Source organism: Ovis canadensis, chromosome 2, assembly GCF_042477335.2.
Source record: "Ovis canadensis isolate MfBH-ARS-UI-01 breed Bighorn chromosome 2, ARS-UI_OviCan_v2, whole genome shotgun sequence".
Classification (NCBI taxonomy): domain Eukaryota; kingdom Metazoa; phylum Chordata; class Mammalia; order Artiodactyla; family Bovidae; genus Ovis; species Ovis canadensis.
This window is the reverse complement of record NC_091246.1, coordinates 146,829,623-146,848,203: the sequence shown is the minus strand read 5'-3', so window position 1 is coordinate 146,848,203 and position 18,581 is coordinate 146,829,623. Positions and strand designations below refer to the sequence as shown.

At 40.4% G+C, this 18,581-nt stretch overlaps 1 long non-coding RNA gene and 1 pseudogene across 5 annotated transcripts in view; one reads left to right on the top strand and one right to left on the bottom strand.

Annotated features, from left to right (window-relative positions):
* The window catches only part of LOC138433907 (uncharacterized), a 101,877-nt gene that overhangs the window by 62,948 nt on the left and 20,348 nt on the right, over positions 1 to 18,581 (top strand). For 3 of the 5 annotated variants that reach the window (XR_011254509.1, XR_011254506.1, XR_011254510.1), the window contains exon 4: positions 8,031 to 8,238. The exons of 1 other annotated variant lie outside the window; for it this stretch is intronic. This is a non-coding gene — a long non-coding RNA (uncharacterized lncRNA). Of the gene's footprint in view, positions 1 to 8,030; positions 8,239 to 17,525; positions 17,601 to 17,859; positions 18,036 to 18,581 lie in introns of all 5 variants that reach the window. One more of the 5 variants, XR_011254507.1, reaches the window with a different exon arrangement.
* On the bottom strand, positions 4,396 to 5,289 carry LOC138433906 (lathosterol oxidase pseudogene; annotated as a pseudogene).

Below are 18,581 nucleotides of genomic sequence, written 5' to 3'. Positions count from 1 at the left end.
TCATTGTGATTCTGATTTCCATTTCTCTGATTAGTGATGTTAAGTATCTTTTTCATGTTCCTGTTAGCAATCAGTATGTTTGGAAAATGTTCAGGTTTTTTGCCCATTTTTGGTTGAATTGTTTGCTTTTTTGATATTTAGTTGTGTATGAGCTCTTTATATATTTTAGATATTAACTCCTTTATGGTCATCATTTACAAATATTTTCTCTCATTCTACAGGTTGTCTTTTCATTTTGTGAATAGTTTCCTTTGCCACTTTAATTAGATCCTATTTGTTTGCTTTTGCTTTTGTTTTCCTTTGTGTTAGGAAGCAAATGAATATTACTATGATTTATATCAAGGAGTATTCTTCTTATATTTTCTTCAAGGAATGTTATGGTTTCTGGTCTTACATTTTGGAGTTGAATTCATTTTGAGTTCATTTTTGTGTATCATGTGAGGAAACATTCTTAATTCCATTCTTTTACCTATAGTTGTTCAGTTTTCTCAGCAGTACTTATTGAAAACGTTGTCTTTTCCCAATTGTAAATTATTGCCTCCTTTGTTATAGATTAGTTAACCATAAGTGTGAGTTTATTTCTGGATTCTCTGTTCTTTTCCTTTGATCTATTTGTGTGTTTTTGTGCCAGCACTATACTGTATATAGTATATAGTATACTTTGCCAACAAAGGTCCGTCTAGTCAAAGCTATGTTTTTTCCAGTGGTCACATATGGATGTGAGAGTTGGACTATAAAGAAAGCTGAGCACCGAAGAATTGATGCTTTTGAACTGTGGTGTTGGAGAAGACTCTAGAGAGTCCCTTGGACTGCAAGGAGATCCAACCAGTCCATCCTAAAGATCGATCAGTCCTGGATGTTCATTGGAAGGACTGATGCTGAAGCTGAAACTCCAGTATTTTGACCACCTCATGTGAAGAATTGACTCACTGGAAAAGACCCTGATGTGGGGAAAGATTAAAGGCGGGAGAAGAAGGGGATGACAGAGGGTGAGATGGTTGGATGGCATCACCGACCCAATGGACATGAGTTTGAGCTTGCTCAAACTCGTCCTGTGTGGATGCTGCAGTCCATGGGGTCACAAAGAGTCAGATGCAACTGAACTGAACTGAACTGATGATGTTTTGATTACTGTAGCTTTGTTATAGTCTGAAGCCGGGAACATGATACCTCCAGCTCTGTTCTTTTCTCAAGATTGTTTTGGCTATTCGGGGTCTGTTGTGTTTACATTCAAATTTTAGAATTATTCTAATTATGTTAAACATGTTCGATATTTTGGTAGGAATTTCATTGAATATGTAGACTGCCTTGGGAAATAGTCATTTTAACACTATTATTTCTCCCAGTTAATGAACATTATATATCTTTCCATCTGTTTCTGTCATCTTCAGTTTCTTTCACAATGTCTCATAGGTTTCCAAGTACAAGTATTTTTATCTCCCTAGTTAGACTTATTCCTGGGTATCCTATTCTTTTTGATATGATAAATGAGCTTTAAAAAAAAGACTTCTTTCTGACAATTCATTATCAGTGTATAGAAAAGCAGCAGATTTCTGTATATTAATTTTGTATCATGCAGCCTTGCCAAATTCATTGAATTCTAGTTGTTTTTCAGTGATGTCTTTAGGATTTTCTGTGTGTAGTATCATGTCATCTGAAAACAGTGACAATTTTACTTCTATCTTTCCTATGTTTCTTATCTGATTGCTATGGCTAAGACTTCTAATACTATGTTGAATAAAAGTTGGGAGAGTAGACATTCTTGTCTTGTTCCTGATCTTAGAGGAAATGCTTTCAGCTTTTTATCATAGAGTATGTTAGTGGGCTTATCATATTTGGTTTTTATTGTACTGAGGTGTGTTACCACTTCACAAAATTAATATAAAGAGCTAATCATAAGTGAATGTTAAATTTTGTCAAAAGCTTTTTCTGTATCCATTCAGATGATATTATTCAATTATTAACATTCATAATCAGCTTTTATTGATTTTATATAAATAGCTTATAGAATGACTTTGAAAACCATATTTTCCTAACATTTGTTACAACAAATGAGATTTCTTTATGAAGGTATTTGTTAAATCTTTTTTTACACAGGAAGTAGAGAAAAATGGAGGAAGGAAAGAAAATAATATTTCAAAATTAATCTTCAGTGATAGACCTAAATATTTGGCAATTATTTCCTTTTATACAACATCATATGATTATAGCTTGAAATATATTAAAAATGCTGTCTATCAATTTAATTAAAATCTTGGTGTTCACATCACATTCCCTTGACCTATCATTATGATCATTCCTCAGCTGTACTGACAGTATTGAATTTCAAATAATACTGTTCAATACTGATGAACTATGGCATGAGGTTTGTGACATTGTACAGGAGACAGGGATCAAGACCATCCCCATGGAAAAGAAGTGCAGAAGAGCAAAATGGATGTCTGGGGAGGCCTTACAAATAGCTGTGAAAAGAAGAGTGGCGAAAAGCAAAGGAGAAAAGGAAAGATATAAGCATCTGAATGCAGAGTTCCAGAGAATAGCAAGAAGCGATAAGAAAGCCTTCTTCAGCGATCAATGCAAAGAAATAGAGGAGAACAACAGAATGGGAAAGACTAGAGATCTCTTCAAGAAAATTAGAGATACCAAGGGAACATTTCATGCAAAGATGGGCTCAATAAAGGACAGAAATGGTATGGACCTAACAGAAGCAGAAGATATTAACAAGAGGTGGCAAGAATACACAGAACTGTACAAAAAAGATCTTCATGACCCAGATAATCACAATGGTGTGATCACTCATCTAGAGCCAGACATCTTGGAATGTGAAGTCAAGTGGGCCTTAGAAAGCATCACTACGAACAAAACTAGTGGAGGTGATGAAATTCCAGTTGAGCTGTTTCAAATCTTGAAGGATGATGCTGTGAAAGTGCTGCACTCAATATGCCAGCAAATTTGGAAAACTCAGCAGTGGCCACAGGACTCAAAAAGGTCAGTTTTCATTCCAATCCCAAAGAAAGGCAATGCCAAAGAATGCTCAAACTACTGCACAATTGCACTCATCTCACATGCTATTAAAGTAATGCTCAAAAGTCTCCAAGCCAGGCTTCAGCAATACGTGAACCGTGAACTCCCTGATGTTCAAGCTGGTTTTAGAAATGGCAGAGGAACCAGAGATCAAATTGCCAACATCTGCTGGATCATGGAAAAAGCAAGAGAGTTGCAGAAAAACATCTATTTCTGGTTTATTGAGTATGCCAAAGCCTTTGACTTTGTGGATCACAATAAACTGTGGAAAATTCTGAAAGAGATGGGAATACCAGAGCACCTGACTTGTCTCTTGAGAAATCTGTATGCAGGCCAGGAAGCAACGGTTAGAACTGGACATGGAACAACAGACTGGTTCCAAATAGGAAAAGGAGTACCTCAAGGCTGTATATTGTCACCCTACTTATTTAACTTCTATGCAGAGTACATCATGAGAAACACTGGACTGGAAGAAATACAAGCTGGAATCAAGATTGCCAGGAGAAACATCAATAACCTCAGATATGCAGATAACACTACCCTTATGGCAGAAAGTGAAGAGGAAGTAAAAAGCCTCTTGATGAAAGTGAAAGAGAGTGAAAAATTTGGCTTAAAGCTCAACTTTCAGAAGACGAAGATCATGGCATCTGGTCCCATCACTTCATGGGAAATAGATGGGGAAACAGTGGAAACAGTGTCAGACTTTATTTTTTGGGCTCCAAAATCACTGCAGATGGTGACTGCAGCCATGAAATTAAAAGACGCTTACACCTTGGAAGAAGAGTTATGACCAACCTAGATAGCATATTCAAAAGCAGAGACATTACTTTGCTGACTAAGGTCCGTCTAGTCAAGGCTATGGTTTTTCCAGTGGTCATGTATGGATGTGAGAGTTGGACTGTGAAGAAGGCTGAGTGCCAAAGAATTGATGCTTTTGAACTGTGGTGTTAGAGAAGACTCTTGAGAGTCCCTTGGACTGCAAGGAGATCCAGCCAGTCCATTCTGAAGGAGATTAGCCCTGGGATTTCTTTGGAAGGAATGATGCTAAAGCTGAAACTCCAGTACTTTGGCCACCTCATGCGAAGTGTTGACTCATTGGAAAAGACTCTCATGCTGGGAGGGATTGTGGGCCTGAGGAGAAGGGGACGACAGAGGATGAGATGGCTGGATGGCATCAGTGACTCAATGGACTTGAGTCTGAGTGAACTCCGGGAGTTGGTGATGGACAGGGAGGCCGGGCGTGCTGCAATTTTGGGGTTGCAAAGAGTCGGACACGACTGAGCGACTGAACTGTTCAATTGTTATGCCTCTTGGCTGAACATATGTAGGTTATCTTTCTTTATCAAAAATATTTAACAGTTGGGCAGTCATCTACTCAGTCTTTATGAACTCTATATTGAATAATTTTTCATTTTTGCAAGCATTTCCTGCATGACTTTTGCTTTCTTCTTGTCATCCTCATGTAACTGAGTGGTCTATTGCCTTCAAAGGAGGAGGGATTTTTTTAACAAGCCTCCAATTCTATCCCACAATGTGAAATACTGTCTGTCCATAACTATAGTTAACAAGCATGAGGTAGTCTGTATGATGAGTTGAGCCATTAATAATTAAGGCCTTAAGATTTAGGGAACATGAACATCACCATCATGAATGGAAACTATAAATATTGACCAGGATATATGAACCTAAATAAACTACCATGTGTAAAGGAAAGATAAAAGGATATCTGTGGTAAGACAGACTCTGAAGGACGTCATCCAGAAGGTGAAAAGCATGACTTACAAATGAAGTCAGAACCTTCCAGATGTGATGAGGTTTGTTTAAGTGCTTATATATACAAGTCTCTGACAAAAGCCTCTGTGAATCCAGTAGATCAGCATGTCAGTGAAAAAGAGAAAAGTAAAGATACCAGCAATGAGTTGAAACCAACCATTGGAAACTCTCCTATGCTATCACACATTTTGCTGTAACCTCTCACCTCCAGCAGGAACGGAGGAGATATGGGGATGCTGATCCATGGCATTGGCTGGACAGAATGCATAATCTATCAATAGACTTGATTCTTTTAAAATTGTATTTCATTAAGGAAATATTATAGACAAAATAACTCAGTGTTGCAAAGAAGGAATAAAAGTTATACATACTGAGAGTTGTTATAATCCGGAGGCTAATAACTTGTCAGAAGATGTCATCTTCTGGGTATGTGGCAGGATATATGTATAGCACAAACAGATAATACTCTGTAGCATTGAGTGTAAGATCCATCTTAGACCCTAGAGTAGATTTGCTGCTGCTAAGTTGCTTCAGTCATGTCCGACCCCATAGACGGCAGCCCACCAGGCTCTCCTGTCCTTGGGACTCTCCAGGCAAGAACACTGGAGTGGGTTGCCATTTCCTTCTCCAATGCATGAAAGTGAAAAGTGAAAGTGAAGTCACTCAGTCGTGTCTGACTCTTCATGACCCCATGGACTGTAGCCTACCAGGCTCCTCCGTCCATGGGATTTTCCAGGCAAGAGTACTGGAGTGGGGTGCCATTTCCTTCTCTGTGGATTTGCTACTAGTTGCCAGTTCAATTCCTACAGGTCTCTGGATGCTCTGGCTAGTATTTTGTTCAATTTTTTTATGCAGTATATATCACATGAGTTGTAGCCATCAAACCATTCTTGCACCCCTGGGATAAATCCCCCTTGATCATATTTTATGATCACCCTAATGTATTGTTGGATTCAGTTGTTAATTTGTTGAGGATTTTTGCATCTATGTGATATCAGACAGTTTTTTTTTTTTTTGTGGTATCTATGGTTTTGGTGTCAGGGTGATGCAAGCTTCATAGAATAAGTTGGTAAGTGTTCCTCCTTCCTGTGAACTTTTTTTGTAATAGTTTGAGAAGGATAGGTGTTAACTCATGTCTAAATGTTTGGTGAAATACATCTGTGAAGACATCTAATCCTAGACTTTCGTTGGGGAGTTTTTGTTTGCTTTGCCTTTTTTTTTTTTTTAAAGTGAGTTGGTTTTATTGCTGATAGTTGATCAATTTGTTTTTCTATTTCTTTCTGGTTCAGTCCTGGAAGATCATACATTTCTAGGAATCTGTTTCTTCTAAATTGTCCATTTTATTGACATATGTTGTTGTTGTTATTAGTCACTTGGTGGTGTCTGACTCTTTGCGACCCCGTGAACTGCTGCACACCAGGCTTCCCTGTCCCTCACTGTCTCCCTGAGTTTGCTCAAACTCATGTCTCTTGAGTCAGTGATGCAATCCAACTATCTCAATCTCTGTCATCCCCTTCTCCTCTTGCCCTCAATCTTTCCCATCATCAGGGTCTTTTCCAATGAGCCAGTTCTTTGCATCAGATGGCCAAAGTATTGGAGCTTCAGCATCAGTCCTTCCAATGAATACTCAGGGTTGATTTCCTTTAGGATGGACTGGTTGGATCTGCTTGCTGTCTAAGGGACTCTCAAGAGTCTTCTCCTGCACCACAGTTTGAAAGCATCAGTTCTTCAGCACTCAGCCTCCTTTATGGACCAAACTTTCACATCCATACATGAGTACTGGAAAAACCATAGCTTTGACTATACAGAACTTTATTGGCAAAGGGATGTTTCTGCTTTTTAATACACTCTTTAGGTTTGTCATAACTGTTCTTCCAAAGGGCAAGTATCCTAATTTCATGGCTGCAGTCACTGTCCACATTGATTTTGGAGCCCAAGAAAATGAGATCTGACAGTGTTTCCACTTTTTCCCCCTCTATTTGTCATGAAGTGATAGGACCAGATGCCATGATCTTCATTTTTTTAATGCTGAGTTTTAAGTCAGCTTTTTCACTCTTCTTTTTAAACTTCATCAAGAAGCTCTTTAATTCCTCTTCACTTTCTACTTTTAAAGTGGTATCATCTGCATATCTGAGGTGGTTGATATTTCTCCCAGCAATTCTGATTCCAGCTTGTGATTCATCCAGCCTGAGATTTTGCATGATATTGACATATATTTGTTCACAATAATCTCCTGTGATCCTTTGTATTTCTGTGGTGTCAGTTGTAACTTCTTCTCTTTCATTTCTGATTTTATTGATTTGGGGCCCCTCCCTGTTTTTCTTAATGAGTCTGGTGAAAGGTTTATCAGTTTTGTTTAGTTTTCCAAAGAACCAACTCTTAATTTTTTATTTTATTAATTAAAAAAATTTACATTGGAGTGTAGATTAACAGTGTTTCAGGTGGACAGCAAAGTGATTCAGTTATGTACATACATGCTTCTATTCTTTATCAAATTCTTTTCTCATTTAGGTTCTTAAAAAATATTGAGCAGACTTCCCTGTGCTATGCTGTAGGTCCTTGCTGGTTATCTGTTTTAAATATATCCCTGTGTACATGTCAATCCCAATCTTCCCTCCTCCTCACCCTTCCTCTCTGATAATCATAAGCCTGTTTTTAAAGTCTATGAGTCTGTTTCTGTCTTATAAATCAGTTAATTTGTATCATTTTTTAAGGTTCTGCATATACATGATATCATATGCTATTTGTCTTTTTCTGTGTAACTGTCTCCACTTAGTATGATATTCTCCAGGTCCATCCGTGTTGCTGAAGATGGCATTATTCCATTTGTTTTTAGTGGCTGAGTAATATTGCATTGTATATACGTGCCACATCGTCTTTATCCATTCCTCTGTCAGTGGAAATGTAGGCTGCTTCCATGTCTTGGCTATTGTAAACAGTGCTACAATGAACACTGAAGTGCATGTATCCTTACAAACTTTGTTTTTCTCCAGATATAACCCCAGAAGGGGAATTGCGGGATCATATGGTAGCTCTATTTTTAGTTCTTTAAGGAACCAAAGAACCAACTCTTAGTTTTGCTGATATTTTTTATGTTTTTTTTAGTCTCTATTTCATTTATTTCCACTCTATGATTTTTTTTTTCCTTTTACTAACTTCAGGTTTTGCTTGTTCTTTTTCTAGTTCCTTTAGATGTAAGGTTATGTTGTTTGATTTTTTTTTTTATTTCCTAGGAGATCCAACCAGTCCATCCTAAACGAGATCAATCCTGGGTGTTCATTGGAAGGACTGATGCTAAAGCTGAAACTCCAATACTTTGGCCACCTCATGCGAAGAGTTGACTCATTGGGAAAGACCCTGATGTTGGGAGGGATTGGGGACAGGAGGAGAAGGGGACGACAGAGGATAAGATGGCTGGATGGCATCACCGACTCGATGGACGTGAGTTTGGGTGAACTCTGGGAATTGGTGATGGACAGGGAGGCCTGGCGTGCTGCGATTCACGGGGTCACAAAGAGTTGGACACGACTGAGCAACTGAACTGAAGATAGGCTTGTATCACTATAAACTTGCCTGTTAGAACTACTTTTTGATCTGTGTCCCACAGATTTTGGGTTGTTGTTTTCATTTTCATTTGTCCCCAGCTATTTAAAATTTTTTTTTCCTTTGATTTCTTCAGTGCTCCATTGGTTGTTTTGTAGCATGTAGTTTAGCCTCCACTTGTTTATTTTTTGCAATTTTTTTTTCCTGTTCATAGCATTGTGGTCAGAAAGATGCTTTATATAATTTCAGTTTTTTTTAAATTTGCTAAGTTGTTTTTGTGGCCTAGCTTGTTCTCTATCCTGGAAAATGTTCCAGGTGCAATTGAAAAACTGTATTCTGCTTCTTTTGGTTGGAATGGTCTATTTAGAATTATTAAATCCACTCGCTCAAATGTGTCATTTAATGCCAGTGTTTCCTTGATTTCTTTTTTCTACTTTTTGTCTGAATGAGCTGTGCTTTGTAAGTGGGGTGGTAAAGTCCCCTACAATTATTGTGTTACTGCCAGTTTCTCCCTTTACATCTGTTAATATTCTATGTCTTTGTTGTTCTCTAGTCTCTAAATCATGTCCAACTCTTTTTGCAACCCCATGGACCATAGCCTGCCAGGCTTCTCTATCCATGGAATTTCCAGGCAAGAATACCAAAATAGGTTGCCATTTCCTTCTCCAGATGATCTGCCACTGCAGGGATCGAACCTGCGTCTTCTGCTTGGCAGGCAGATTCTCTACCACTGAGCCATCCAGGGTATTTAGGTGCTCCTATATTGCCTGCATATATGCTTGTAACTGTTGTATCTTATTGTATTGATCCTTTATTATGTAATGTCCTTCTTAGTCCCTTATTACAGTCTGTTTTAAAATGTTTTGCCTGATAGTATTGCTACCCCAGCTATCTTTTGATTTCTATTTGCATGAAATACCTTTTTGCATCGCGTTGCTTTCAGTCTGTATGTTTTTAGATCTGATATGATCTCTTATAGGTACCATAAATATAGTTTTTGTCCTTGTATCCATTCAGCCACTCTTTCTTTAGTTTGAAGCGTTTAGTCCATTTAGTAATTATTGATATGTATTGATACTTATTGCCATTTTTTTAGTCTAGGGGTTGTTCTTTCTTGTCCCTTCTTTTGTTCTCTTCCCTTGTGATTTGCTGGAATCAAGATTGCCAGGAGAAATATCAATAACCTCAGATATGCAGATGACACCACTCTTTGGCAGAAAGTGAAGAGGAACTAAAAAGCCTCTTGATGAAAGTAAAAGAGGAGAGTGAAAAAGTTGGCTTAAAGCTCAACATTCAGAAAATGAAGATCATGGCACCCGGTCCCATCACTTCATGGGAAATAGATGGGGAAACAGTGGAAACATTGTCAGACTTTATTTTTGGGGGCTCCAAAATCACTGCAGATGGTGACTGCAGCCATGAAATTAAAAGACCCTTACTCCTTGGAAGAAAAGTTATGACCAACCTAGAGAGCATATTGAAAAGCAGAGACATTACTTTGCCAACAAAGGTCTGTCTAGTCAAGGCTATGGTTTTTCCAGTGGTCATGTATGGATGTGAGAGTTGGATTGTGAAGAAGGCTGAGCACCAAAGAATTGTTGCTTTTGAACTGTGGTGTTGGAGAAGACTCTTGAGAGTCCCTTGGGCTGCAAGGAGATCCAACCAGTCTATTCTGAAGGAGATCAGCCCTGGGATTTCTTTGGAAGGAATGATGCTAAAGCTGAAACTCCAGTACTTTGGCCACCTCATGCAAAGAGTTGACTCATTGGAAATGACTTTGATGCTGGGAGGGATTGGGAGCAGGAGGAGAAGGGGACGACAGAGGATGAGATGGCTGGATGACATCAGTGACTTGATGGACTTGAGTCTGAGTGAACTCTGGGAGTTGGTGATAGACAGGGAGGCGTGCTACAATTCATGGGGTCACAAAGAGTCGGACACAACTGAGTGACTGAACTGAACTGTATGTCTGCCTGTACCAGTGGGCTTTTTCCTTTGTTATTTTCATGTTTATAGTTGTGTCATTTTTTTTACTTACAGAAGTCTCTTTAATATTTCTTATAAATCTTATTTGGTGGTGATGAACACTTGTCTGTCAAACTTTGATTTCTCGTTCAATCTAAAAGTGTTACTGGGTAGAGTTTTCTTTGCTGTAGGTTTTCCTTTTCCTTACTTTATATCATGCCACTGCCTTCTGAACTACAGAGCTTGTGATGAAAAGTCAGCTGACAGCCTTTTCAGAGTTCCCTTGTCCATGAACTTGTTGCTTTTCCCTTGCTGCTCTTCACATTGTCTTTAAATTTTGACAGTTTTTGACACCGTGTCTTGGTATGGTCCTCCTTGGCTTGCTTCTGTTTGGGACTCTGTGCTTTCTAGACCTAGATGCCTGTTTCCTCTCCCAGGTTAGGGAAGTTTTCAGATATTATGTCTTCAAATATATTTTCTGTCCCTCTCTTTTTTCCTTCCAAGCCCCTACATCGTAGGTGTTGGTATGCCTGATATTGTCCTGAAGGTCTGTTAAGCGGTCCTCATTTCTTCCTTTTTTTCTTTTCTGTTCAGCTTCAGTGATTTCCATTTCTCTTTCTTCCAGCTCACTGATCCATTCCTCTGTACTTTGTAATCTACTGTGGATTCCTTCTAGTGTATTTCTCACTTCAGTTATTATTCATTTCTGCCTTGCTCTTCTTTATATTTTCTGATTCTTTGTTTAAAAACTTCTTCTGTTCATCCATTCTTCTCCCAAGTTCTTTGATCTTCTACAATCATTACCTTGAATTATTGAGTAGATTGCCTATACCTTCACTTAGTAGTTCTTCTGGGATTTTATCTTGTTTCTTCATTTGAAGCATGTTCCTCTCTTATCTCATTTTACCTAACTGGCTGTTTTTATTTCTGTGTCTCTGGTAGGTCTGCACTTCCTGACCTTGGAGAAGTGGCCTTTTGTAGGAGACATCCTACTGGGGCCAGCAGCACACTCTTCTGTTCACCAGAGCTATATGCCCTTGGGATGTCCCCTGTGTGGAGGACATGGCTCACTCTGTTGCGGCAGGCTGACTGCTGCGGGTGGTCTGGTAGGCATCGCTGACTGCCAGTCCAGTCGTTACTGGGCCCTACCTCATGCAGACGCTTCTGGTTCTAGGTTTGGGAAGTTTTCAGCTATTATTCCTTTATGTATACTTTCTGTCCTTTAGATTTTCTGCTTCTGGAAATCCCATAATATAATTTTTTTTTTTAAATTGTGTCCTAGATGTCCTTAAGTTTTCGTCATTCTTTCTTATTTTTCTTTTTGTTCATCCTGATAGGATTATTTCAGATACGTTATCCTCCATCTCACCAATTCTTCTGCATTTTCAAGTCTGCTTTTGAAACCCTTCATTGAATTCTTGAGTTTATTACTGTATGTTTCATCTCTAGGGTTTCTGGTGTTTTTTTGTTTTTTTTGACTGGTTTCTACTTCTTTGTCCAACTTCTTGGGTTTCTTCTTGCCTTATTTTTCTTATTTTGCTTAATTGTCTGAATCTTTCTGTAGTTTGCTAAGCTTAAGAGGATTATTCTGAATTCTTTGAAAGTTCATAAATCTCCATTTCTTTAGCATGGTTTAGCATAGGTTACTGGTGCTTTATTTGTTTCCTTTGGTGTCATGTTTACCTGATTTTTTTTGTGACCCTTGAATTCTTAAGTCCACATCTGCACATTTGAGTGATTAGACACTACAGGTTTGCTTTGGGAGAGACAGATTGTCACTAGTCAGCTCAGTTTGGGTTTGTGGGTGTGTTTGCTGGTAATATTCTTGGGTAGGTGGGACCTACTTTTTTTTTTTTTTTTGCGTTTCCCCCCCCACCCTGAATAAAGCAACTTTTTAAGCACTTTGACCAGAGATAGGCACTCTGTTTGGTTGAGTACTGGTAGCTTGGTTCTCTACTACACGATGGGCTCCATGATTACCTGAATTCTCTCGTCAGGCTTTCTAGGCGGTTAGGGCTGACACTTGATTTATATTCATCCTCACTAGTAGATGGGGCTACACCTTGGCTTTCCTGCCATGGCAGGGCAGTGAGATGGGCCCCAGGGTCTGTAATATTCATTGTTGGAGATTCACGTTAGGCAGGAGTGTGCACTGAGTACCTGGTCAGATGTGCCTCTTGTCTACTCTGCAGATAGGGAAAGCCATAAACAGTGCTCCCTGTTCAGGTGTCAGTGTTAGCAGGGCTCTTGTATGGCCTACACTGCTTTCCCACAGCTTCCCCGCATGTTCTGGTTAGGTCTTGGTCAGGCAGGCTAAAGGCAATGAGTGGAAACAGCAATAACCATGGCTATGAATTTGTTTCCCTGCCCTGTAGCATCAGAGGAGCAAGTCTGAAACTGGTAAAAGCCTTTGTTTTCCTAAGCCAACCCATGCCCCAGGTTCCATGGCCAAGGAGGGTCGCTAGCTTCAGTCTGCAGTATCGCCCATGCTGCCAGTTCCTTAACTCACACGTGGCTGAATTATGCAGCTTTCAGGTGTTGTCACCAGCCCTTCTTGACAGGTGGGACCAGGAAACACCTTCCACAGGAGTTCGGGCTGCTGGGTCTTCATTTCCTAGTCTGGTGGAAGAGAGAGGGGCTATTTCAGGCTTTTCCAATTCTTTTCCAAGTAGGCTTTCTGGTTGGAAGGGGTTGAGCTACCCTCAGCCTTAACTATGAGTGAATCTTCTGCATGGGCACATCAGAGGAGCTTCCAAGACCCCCATGTTGACTTTGCTCTGTGGGCAGTCAGCTCCCACTCACCTCTCAGCTAGAACAGTCCTGGACTACACAGCTTCTAGGTGCTGTCACCAGGCCCTCTGGCCAGATGAGGTCAGGCTACACTCTCCCCACTGCGTTGGGCTATGACTCAGCTTTTTTCATGGTTGTAGGCAAACCAGACTAGACGACTGGCAAAACTTATTTGAGGACCAAAGCCAGGGAGACGTGCACCCCAGGGGGTTCCCTGGTCAGGGTGGACTATCAACTTTGGGTGATCTAAGTTTTTGGGTGGTAATGAGCTCCATGTGCCAAGATCGTGGACTGGTTTTGGGGAGTCCCTTCCCACTTCTCTATCATAGTCAGATCCCAGTGATGCTCCATGCAATCCCACAAAGTGCCCCACAGTGCTGGGGTAGTTGTTTGAAACCCATGGGATCTCTTTTCCTATTGGAGGAACCAGAGACTCAGGCGAGACCTCTCAGCAGGGTGCTGTGCTGACCTGAGGGGAGGCGGTGCAGTCACTGTGTGACTGTTCTTATCCTTCTAATTCTTGCTGTCTTGGTCTTGGTGGTACAGGAAGGTACTTCTGCCTCACCCCACTGTTCTAGGATTCCCTTAATGCTGTCTTGTTCATGAAGAGTTGCTGTTTTTGCACACGGGAAGCAGAGTTGGGAATGACTTAGGTTGCCATCTTGGGGATTTCACTCTCCCGGTATAACCTGTAGGCCTCTCCATGTGCTGCTTATGGCCCTGAGCAGTGAAAAAGAATGTGTGCTTCCTGTGGGCAGCTGGGTGCCTGGTGGGGAGGAAGAGGTGGAGCCTACAGCCACCCTGCTGGGTTCAGATATTGACAGGAAGACAAAGACAGGGGAATTCTCAGTCTAAAACCTGACACCACACTCTAAGGGGGACAATTTCTGATGTCAAACAAATATCTTGAAATATTCTCTCTACAGACCGAGCCAGGAGACCCACATGCCCATCATGCTTCCTCTTTGGGGACAGTATAATAAAGTAAAGAAGCACATGTATGTTAGCTCAGCCAACTGATTTGGGCTCTGATTCTGCCCCTTTCTTATTTTGGGAGCCTGGGCAGATATCCAACGAGATATTTGTTTCATCTGTAGAACAAAAGATAACACCCATCCTTCGGGCTAGTATGAGGGTAAATATGATGTTACATATTCAGTGTTTGACAAGAAGTGCCCATGCAGTAAATGGTAGCTATTATTATTATTTATTGTAGAAGACTTTTAATCTAGACGAGTCTGTAGAGGAATTTTTAGCTTTTCTGTAGACATACCTCTATTTAGCTCACAGGGACACAGTACCATAAGAGTCAATAGCTTTCTCATCCTATCCTTTGTTTTCTTAAATCTCAAATTGTGCTACAAAGAATCATTTGGTATCCCAGAAAAGTGGGAGGAAAATGATTTGATTAAACTTCTGCAGCCTGAGAATATGAATAACTTTAATGGCCACAAACTTAAGCTTGAGTTCAATGCACCGCTGCTCATACCAGCCTCACACAGCCCTCACCATTATTCCAAAGTTGGTTTGGTTCAGGCCTTTGATTGGATCTGAGACCTCTGGACACTAAGGGATGATGTGTTGACTCTGAAAACAGCTTGACCATCAACAATCTAACAGTCATAAAATAGCCATAAAGTGATGTTTGTGTAGGCTGTAATATTGATGTTATTCATGGCGGCCAAATAAACGATGGAAGTGCCACAATGCTGGGCAGTGAAATCTGGAGTGCTAATCAGCTGGACCAGCCTGTAGAGAGCTGCAAGGGAAACATAGAGCCCATTCTTTCTAGATGAAGCAAATCTGATAAGCATTTTTAGCCTCTTGGCAAGAGACACAGTGAGAGCTCCAGGAGACCAAATGCCCATTCCTGTTCCCATTTACTCGTTTGAACAAGCTCCTGCTGGGTTTATTTTGGGAAGTAGGTTCTACTTGCCCTACAGAATTTATTGATTTAAGGGAGGAGGTCATTGATCTAAACAAACTTTTCTTGGAGGGATTTTGAAAAGATCATCACAGAAACTAAACATTAATATGTAAATGTGGCTGTACCATTCCCATCTCTACAGGCTGAGCCCTGTTATATTGCCTTAAATCTACACACTCTGGTGCCCACCCAGGATGTCCACACTCAGTAAAATCATTGTGTTTCCAAATGTCCTAGCTTCCTCTGTCATTCTTCTTCTCGTCAGGAAGCTAGTATCCATTAGAAACTGGGAGAGAGACTAAGCTTAAACTGATTGACAATAATGTGTTCGTAACTGACACTCCTTAGCACCAATACCACAGTATTTACATTTTAAAAGGTAACATCCCTTATGTCAAATAAACTTATAATTGGTAAAATTTGAGGCTAAGTGAAAAGAGAACATAAAAAGCCCCAGAACAGAGCATCTGTGGTTAGCTCCTCTAAGCTGTTGCTTTGTTTCACAGCTTTTCCAAAGACTTTTTCTAAAGAATTCATTTATTCATCATCAAGTATTTGAGAACCTATAATATCCTTAGTACTCTTCTGAGAGTTAAAAAATATCAGTAAACAAAACAAAGATCTTTAACCTTTGAGTACAGAATGAGAGAGTATATACTAGACCAAATAATACATTTTATAGACTGTTAGAGAGTGATGTGTTCTTTGGGAGGGAAAGTAGCAGAGTAAAGGGGATTAAGAGTGCTGGGTAATTGGGTTGAAGGTTGCAATTTTAAATGCTGGGTTCAGGAAGGCCTCATTGAGAAAGTAATGTTTATTCAAAGACTTAGAGAAGAAGAGAGAATCAGCCAAGGGGATCTGGGAGAATCTGTTTCTGAAGGAACAGCTAAAGCAGTGCCTGCTCTGTTACAGGGAGGCCAGCGAGGCTGAAGTCAAGAGAACATAGAGGAGAAGTCATGGGGATGATGGGAACCATCTGCTCCTACTCCTGTCGACTTAAAAAAAGATGCATAACATGAAAGTCTCTAGTTAAGTTTTATTTCAGGCAAAATGAGGACTGCAGCCTGGAGACAGAACTTCAGATAGCTCTAACAAACTGCTTCAAAGAGGTAGTGGGGGGGAGGTCAATATATATGATATTGCTGAAGGGGTGTTAACGCCATTAAGCACTTACCTTACAAAAGTCTTTCTGCTAGTCACAACAATGTCACCATAAAGGTATTTAGTGCTTTTCTAGATATGAGGAGATGCAAGGATTGGGCTCATGTGATCAGTTGCTGAAAATGTCTATCTAAAGATTTCCTGATGCTGAGGAAGATTGAAGGCGGCAGGAGAAAGGGATCACAGAGGATGAGATTGTTGGATGGCATCACCGACTCGATGGACATGAGTTTGAGTAAATTCTGGGAGCTGTGATGAACAGGGAGGCCTGGCATGCTGCAGTCCATGGGGTCACAAAGTGTTGGACGTGACTGAGCGACTGAACTGAACTGAAAGAGTTCCTGGAGGACAGCGTGCCTCCTTCTCCACCCTGAACTCCCTTCAGGGTGTGTCGAAGGTCAACAGCCGCAGCCTCACAGGATTCAACCCCCGAAGAGGCAGACGGCAAATGCCCTCGGCAAGTGCCAGTTTGTCCCTGACATTCCCAAGACAGCAAGGGGATCTATGAAAGAAAACGAGAATGGAGAAAGGGAGACAGAGGATTAAATTTACATGGAAGAATTTTTTTTTGTAGACCAGTGACTGTGTCTTCTCAAGATCAATGTAAGGTAATAAGAGCTTTATATCTTAGTAAGAAAAGGAAGTTGAAAAAAAATACTGAAAACTACACTCTCATCCTCCTGTGTTCTGAGCAGGTGGACAAAATGATGCTCTTTGAATAACACGTTTGAGGAAAAAGTCATCACAGATTATACGTGGCTCTCCTTCCTCATTTTGGATTGACTTTGGTCAAAGGGCTCTTTTGAGGTTGGCATTCCAAATACAACCACCTCATTGACATGTCAACTACAAATTGGCACTTCCAAGAGCATTTGCCTGTGACTGAACAGCCACAACAACGAGGCCATTGCCATCTGCCTCTGGGGAAATTGAACCTGCCCTGCTGCCGCTATTCAACACCCCCAGAGGGAGTCTGAACTCCAGGGGTATCGGAGAGATGCACCCCATGCTCCAGGGAATCTGGTGGCACAGGTCTTTAGATGGTTAAACATTTTCAGGAACTAATTTCATGATCCCAAACCTTGCATCTCTTCATATCTAAGAAATCACTAAATCCCTTCATGGTGACATCAGCTCCTTATGACTAGTGGAGTACCTTTTGTAAAGTAAACACTTGATTACACTGAACTCCCCTTCACCAAAATCTTATGTATTGACCTTCCCCCACGCCTCTTTGGAGCAGTCTCTCAGAGCTACCTAAGGTTCCGTCTCCTGGGCTGCAGTCCTCATTTGCCCCAAATAAAACTTAATTCACAACTCTCAAGTTGTACATCTGTTTTAGTCAACAGGCATCAGTTGCAAACTGAAGGACAAGGAATGAATACACAGCTTTGACAGCCTTCAACGTAGAATATAGGTATGGAGAACATTCCCTTGTTCATTCATTGTTAAATTAATCATTTCCCTGCAGCTGAAAGCTTCAAGGTGATTTGCTGAAACTTTAAGTTTATATATCAAATTACCTCCCTGTGTACTTATGTGTATATTCCAGACTAGGGGTTTGGGGGGATCATATTTTGGGGATCACCTTACATTTAATATATGCTCTCTGATTAAAATGTTCCAAAACACAAACCCTGACCCGCTCATAAAACTGTCTACTCTCTATTTTCAAGATACTCCTTCTTTAAAAGGAAGAGAATTTCTTTTCATGTGGACTATAAGAAATACAACGCTGGGAGTTAGAAAGCTTGGATTCCAAAGATGATTGCAATGAGATTAGATCATATGATTCTGAAATCCTGTGATCTTCTAAGAAATATGATTAGTGAATCCAGATTTGAGAGAATTGGTATGTCAGCCATAACATTCATTCATTCAACAATAATACTCTTAAGTTTTGTGTGTAAAGTTGTTAATCAAATAGGCATGAGGCTCTTGTTTTTATGACTTAGCTTACTTCACAAGTGCCTAATTAGTCAGGGTTGTCTAGATTGCTGTGTTGAAAAATACTGAGGTTCAAGAAAAGATATCGGTGATTGATTAGTGATGTCCACTATGAGTAAAAGCAAAGTCTTTGTGCATAAAAGGAGCCCAGACACCGTTGATTCTCTTTTTCAGCGGCAAGCCCAAACTGTTTCCTGAAAATTACAGAGCTCTACCAAGGGCCCAGCATTAATTATATCATTGTTTAAAAACCAGTCTCCTATCTTCCTGATGGAGTGTGTGTGTGCGCGCGCAAGCGTGCTCAGTTGGGTCTGACTCTTTGAAACCCAATGAACTGTATAGCCCACCAGGTTCCTCTGTCCATAGAATTTTCCATGGCAAGAATACTGGAATGGGTTGCTGTTTCCTTCTCCTGGGGATCTTCCTGACCCAGGGGTTGAACCCACGTCTC